Source organism: Pinus tabuliformis, chromosome 3_2 (assembly GCF_031772625.1).
Source record: "Pinus tabuliformis cultivar Carrire ecotype Pingquan chromosome 3_2, CPIR1, whole genome shotgun sequence".
Lineage (NCBI taxonomy): Eukaryota > Viridiplantae > Streptophyta > Pinopsida > Pinales > Pinaceae > Pinus > Pinus tabuliformis.
This window is the reverse complement of record NC_142302.1, coordinates 1,004,156,435-1,004,162,497: the sequence shown is the minus strand read 5'-3', so window position 1 is coordinate 1,004,162,497 and position 6,063 is coordinate 1,004,156,435. Positions and strand designations below refer to the sequence as shown.

Sequence of the window (6,063 nt, the reverse complement as noted above, 5' to 3'; positions counted from 1 at the left end):
TTATTGGGTTCTATTTTGGGATTTATGCCGGAGGAAGGCCGAACGGTTGGGTTACCTGTGCCTGCCGTTCCTTTCATTTGTAAACTGATTCTTTTAATGAACAGTTGGTTCACGCTTTAAGCGATTGTTGTAACAGAACGTGTTATAAAAACACGATGAACCTAGAGATGCTCTAAAGGGAGGATAGCTACCAGAGGTTGGGAGGAAAAGCTAGAGCGCTTAAGGGAGGATAGCCACCAGAGGTTGGGAGGCAGAGCCAGAGCACTTAACAAAGCAAAGCCACCAGAGGTTGGAGGCAGCACCTAAATGCTTCAGTGAAGTATCAAACAGCAAAGAGATCGAAGGATCAAGCTGTTGCTGGTGTATGTTGTGCAGAAGATAGAAGAAGGAATTCCAGAGATAGTGCAGAATTCTGAGGGAGTCAGAGAAGCCAGAAGCTCAAGAAGCTCAGAGCACTAATTGAAAGAATTAGTCCAGTGTAATGCCCCACTTAAATCTTATCCTGCAAATTTTGTTAATGTTTACATTATCTAAAAATATTGATAAATATTTGTCTAATATAAAATTCATGATTTCTATTATTCAAATTCCCAACTTACCTTCTCAAACTGAATCTTAGGAAGGATATGGTCTCCTTCCATTATTTCAAATAATTTATGTATTCATCTCGCATTCCCCAACATACCCTCACATTTACTAGGGAGAAGACATGGTCCTCTCCATTTAATTACATCTCACATTCCCCAATGTACCCTCTCATTTACTTGGGAGAAGACATGGTCCTCTCCAACTCATTATCAATATATATATTCATCTCACATTCCCCAATGTACCCTCACATTTACTAGGGAGAAGACATGGTCCTCTCCATATATATATATATATATATATATATATATATATATCTCACATTCCCAAATGTACTTTCAGATTTACTTGGGAGAAGACATGGTCCTCTCCCATTAATTTCCCAATTTTATATTCATGTCACATTTCCAAATGTACTCCCAGATTTACTTGGGAGAAGGGAAGTCAACTGTAAGGATGGATGAGAAGTTAATGACACTAATGAGGGGTGGTTGACATGGAGAAGAGAGATAGGGTATAAAAAGGGAAGGGGGAAGGGAGAAAAGGGGGCGTTGGGGGTCTTGCTTATGATTGTGGGGTTGGTTGTGATTTGAGGACTTGTGTTTTTTGGAGACCTTAGGAAACTGTGGAGGTTTCTTGGGTTGTTGAGAGGAGGGAAATATTGTTATCTTGGTCTGGATCATTCATCTTGGACACACATATTACATCTTGTTGGACTTAGGCTCGGAGGGCTAGGGAACCTGTGGAGGTTTTCTGGGCTAGGGATTATTTCCTAGTTGGCTGAGGGGTAAATCTAGTTGGGTCCATAAAAATGAGCGTTCAGCAGGAGTAGCAGGACAAAGGCATCTCCACCAGCCACCGGTACAGGTATTCCTCCATAGTTTACTCATGTAAATTTTATTAGAATGTAAATGGTAAAATTTTATTTGTCTAAAAGTCTAGTAAGTGAGTAAACTACTGCCTCTTATTGCATTTAATTTTTTTTAGAAATAGATCAGTTAGCAGACCCTAGGATAGGGCTCTTACACATGGTATCAGAGCTTTGGTTCAAAATCTGGACCCAAAAGCCCACTAAACCCCAAATACCGATATAAGGGCTTGAACCTCCGACCTTGTGGCTGTTAAGCTATTGTGGTTCACAGCCACACGCTCTAACCAACTGTGCTATTCCTACAGTTCCTATTCCTGCAGTTCATTCTCTTGATCCATTAGAGAGGCCTTGAGATCTGCCACTTCCATCTTGCTCTTTTCTAATTCTTCTTTTGTGGCATTGGCCTTGGCTTCAGCTTCTCTTAGAGTTGCCATCGATTTACCCTCTCTTTCAGTAAACTGAGCCATGATTCCTTTGCTTCTAGCTTATACTTCTCAATAGCTTCTTTTCTTCTCCAGCACCATTGTCATTGCTATGATGCAATGGATGTCCATGCTCATCATTGTGCATGTAATGTACATGCATATGCCCACTATCTACTCCCTGAATTTGGGCTCCTTGATGTTTGTGAGGATCTCCCTCATTTTGGCCTTGCATCAGTATCCCATGCATAGGGGCATGGTGTGCAGCTACATGAGCATGTGCATTAATAGCATGGATCGGTGCTCGTCGATCAGGATAGAAACTATGATGCTGGCGGTGGTTATGAATAACTCAAGACTCTGGATCAAGATTGTCTGTGTCCGACATGTTTCTCGCATAGCTATGCACATGTAACAACCCAAAATAGATATCTACTTAACTTTTCTAGTTAACATTAAATTTAAATCAGGGTGGCACTTACATAGCCAAATAAACATATAAGTAATAAACTAAATTCAACTAAGAATAATGCTTACCTGCGGTAGAAGTAGGCTTACCGCAACAAGGTTTTGGGGACGACTCTCCACCCAACCGTAGGCTCAATTGTGCAAGGATTTGCTACAACTGGCCACCCCCGAGCCCTCAATCAACGTACTACTGCCAGTGACTCCTATGTATTAGAACACCATTCTCCCAAGAGAATGAAAGATAGAATCTCGGAAAGATGGAATGCAAGAATGCCTCTCATCTTCCTCACCATCTATTAAATAGAACAACATTGGAAGGGGAACCACATGCACACACTCCATGTGTCTACATGCAACTTTCTTTTGATTTTTAGCTTTCTTGTTTTATTTTTTACTTTTCTTTTGATTTTTAGCTTTTCTTGTTTTATTTCCTTCTTTTTGATAGTTTTCTTGTTTTATTTCTATTTATTCTTATTTAGAATTTTAGTATGGTTATTACTATTTTTATTTTTTATTATTTTTATTTATTTTCTTGTATATATTTTTAATATCATTTATTATTTAACATTTATGATTTATTATCTTTATTATTTTTATTATTTATTATTAAGTGATTTATTTATTATTATTAATTATTATTTGCATTATTTATTTTTATTACTATATTATTATTTGTTATTTTTATTATTTATTATTTATTATTAAGGGGAGGGATATTACAGCACAGTTCAGCTAGAATTGCATCTGTTAATGGCGGTTGAAGGTGCAATTCATAGCTTCTTTGACATGTTCTGCCTCCAACCTAGCCTCACTCGGAATTGCTTCAAATTTTCCCTCTGTGGCTTCCAAAGCAGCCCTCAATTGCTCAGAAATTACTGAACCATTTGATATTGGAATCCATAAGCGTGCATGTAGGAAAACATTTTTTAGAGATGTGTATGCCAGACTTTCTTGGTATTCTGTAGATGCTAAGACACATAAAGAGCATCCAGTGGTCCTGTTGTATGTCGTTGCTGGTTCTAGCTATGGGTAAAACAAATCTGAACTAGTAACATGGAACGTTTTTGCAACATGGGGTCTACGTGAATCAATCATGTCCGTTTGACTCCACTCTTAGTATTCATATAAGTCGCAGCAACAACAAAGCGATTCCTCCTTTCTAACAGTGGAGAAGGTAGTCACAAATATAGAGTAGTGGAGTGCTGGCCTTAGTTACAAGTGGTAAGTCTCTTACTTCTATGATTTTTGGAAGCCCCTGTCAACATCAGAATAGTAAAAATGACTGAAATTCTAGTGCTATAAATCATACAACTGGTCGGGTTAGTGTTTTTAGCTATGTATGTGATTTTCCTGACCGTAACTGATTATAGAGAGCTTGGAAGGCGCAAAACATGTTAGGTATCCTTCCCCTGTTATGGAAAAGAGGTGACTGTGGCAAAATATATTACTTGAATTTAATTTCAACAGCAACGTTAGCACTCTTCCAAGTCCAAAGTTGATTCAGAGTTTAACTCTGCTCTTTCAGGAAATTGAGCAGACTCTGGCTCAGCCCAAGTCAAACACAGGTCAGAAATGTGAATCACACTTGTTTTCCTATCTATAAAAGACATGGGATTAATTTACAAAATAAATAGAGCTCATTTTTCTTCTTTCAGACTTCCGACACAATTTTACAATAAAAACCTAATAGCCATGTCAAAGTGTCCAAAATTTGTCAACAGGGTCTTCGTTTGATTGTTAACAATGGGTGGTCATGTTCCTCCCACCAAGGTTCAATTTCCCCAGTCATGGTTTTCCCTTCTGGGCTGTCTCACCAATTTAAGAAAGAAACAAGAATTAAAACCAATATTTGGCCTGTTATCTGCTAAAGTTGTCCCTTAAGAAACTTGTTGGCTTCAAAACCACAGTTGAGGAACGCTGCCCCTATCACTTGCAGGGCTCCTCTCACTTTAATGTCCAGTATTTTTCTGATTCAAGGATGCATCCTTATGAAAAGAAATTATGTGATTAAGCATGCTTGGCACAATGGATACATTTTGTGATAGGCTTGTAGTGAAGTTTCCCACAAGCTAGCGGACACTGTAAGGTTTCCATACACTTGAGTTGTAGTAACTGTGCATGTGGTCGATTATTAGGAAAAGCAAATATTTCAATTTTATAAAATACTTGAGGAATTTCGGTGGTCAAGACTATTATGTACTGAAAGAGTGATATATGGATTCCATGGGAGACAATGAAAAAGTGTTGAGCTATGGTGATGTTGTGTTAAGGAGATCTAATTTGAAGATTCTTCAAGGCCGTGATTATCTTAATGATCATATCATTGAGTTTTATTTTGCTACTTGTCTTCCTCCACCTCTCCTAAGATCCTTCTTCTTGCACCTTCAATATCATTCTGGATTGTGAATGCCCCTGATGCTAGTAGCCTCCAGTAATTTGTTGATCCCCTAAAGCTTCTAGAAAAGGAGCTGGTTATCTTCCCCATCAATGACAATGAAGACTTCAGTGAGGCAGGCGATGGTTCACATTGGAGTTGCTTGTATACAGTAAGAGAAGGAATATCTTTGAGCATTATGACAATTCTACACAGTGCAACGGAGTGTATGGAAGGAAATTATTTGAAAACATTAAGAGTTTTATGGGTCCTCCTGCATCATCTGCCACATTGGCCTTGCATTTCACACCTCAGCAAATAAATGGCTATGACTATGGTTTATTTGTCTTAGTCATAGTGAAAGAGTTGTGTGTATGTGAAGGAAACATTTCTGGTGATGATTGGGAAGCTGTCTTGAAGAGCCAAGTGACAACATCTACAGTTGGAGAGATGAGAAACCAAATTTAGATATTATCAATAAGCTGTCTAGCAAGAGATGCAAAACTTGTTCTTGTTGATTTTGATACCATTAAAGTGAAGTGCATTCATACAGTATTTGCGTCTTTTTTTTAGGGTCACTTTTTTTCTGGAAAAGCATCATGTTAACTGTTTTATGTAGTTGCAATGTTTAGCCCTGTACAAATGCATTCATGTTAAGTTGCTTCAAAATAACTGCCATCTATTTTATTAGGATGCTTATTGTCTTTTTACAACCTAAGATGTTGTGCGGAAAGGCAACATGATAGATACTTTTAGCAAAAGTTGGCTTTGAGAGAATCTTTGTAAATCAACAACTACACTCATTAATTTCTTAGAATGTGATGCTTGATACATGAATAGAAAGAAATAGTTATCTTTTATAGTCATTGATTATCTGTTTGAAGAAATGCATGACAGATAGGAAGACAACAATATAACTCTAAATATCTTGGCCCCAGTGCTTGAAATCAAAATATTAAATGCATCATTAGGAGCAGCTACCTTTTATGTTTGCTATAGCTGGAGTTGGAATCCAATTCCCAGAGACTTCAAGAAAACTCTTAGAAGATAGGTTGACATGATATGGGCTCTTTATTTCTCATAATATGAGATAATTACAATGAGAGATTGTGGAAGTACAGAAATATGAAATAATAGATTGCTTCTGAGTTTAAATAACTTATCTTTATTGCCAATAGAGGAGGTACTTTGATGGGTGGAAGGTGCCCTGCTTAGGGTCTGTCTAGAGCTGATCCTTTTACCGCTTTGAGGATGTATGGAATGATGTACGACTCAACATCCCCAAACTAGTTTCACTGATATCGAATGATCTCCAAGATGGGGAGGCTAAGGAACCCACT

The 6,063-nt window shown here is 37.9% G+C and overlaps 1 pseudogene; it reads left to right on the top strand.

The window, feature by feature from the left end:
- The first annotated feature begins 4,572 nt into the window (after nucleotides 1-4,572).
- LOC149183999 (NEDD8-specific protease 1 pseudogene) lies at nucleotides 4,573-5,241 on the top strand (annotated as a pseudogene).
- Nucleotides 5,242-6,063: the final 822 nt, after the last annotated feature.